The sequence below is a fragment of the Biomphalaria glabrata genome, chromosome 3 (genome assembly GCF_947242115.1).
Source record: "Biomphalaria glabrata chromosome 3, xgBioGlab47.1, whole genome shotgun sequence".
Lineage (NCBI taxonomy): Eukaryota > Metazoa > Mollusca > Gastropoda > Planorbidae > Biomphalaria > Biomphalaria glabrata.
In genome coordinates this window covers 396,076-396,398 of record NC_074713.1, presented here as the reverse complement: position 1 = coordinate 396,398, position 323 = coordinate 396,076, and positions in this window count along the sequence as shown.

Sequence of the window (323 nt, the reverse complement as noted above, 5' to 3'; positions counted from 1 at the left end):
AACAAAAGGGAGAGAGGGGGAGGGGGGAAATGAACTGGAATATCGGGGGGGGGGGGGTCTCAAGGAACGAATGTATGGCCTGGCGTTGTAATCTTAGATACCGGCTTTGTTTTGGGTGTTTGGTCACGTGATTTTCTTGTAGGTACATGTGTGATTTTCTCTCTCGGTCTATGTGTGTTTGTGTAGCTATATGCGTTTATGTGGGTTGTCCCTCTTGAATACAGGGGAGGTAAATGTGATCTGCCATACGGAAACGTCTTGACGTTTCTTTGAATGTGTGTTTTGTATTGCAGTTCCAGTATGGTGTGTGCGTATGTGTAGGC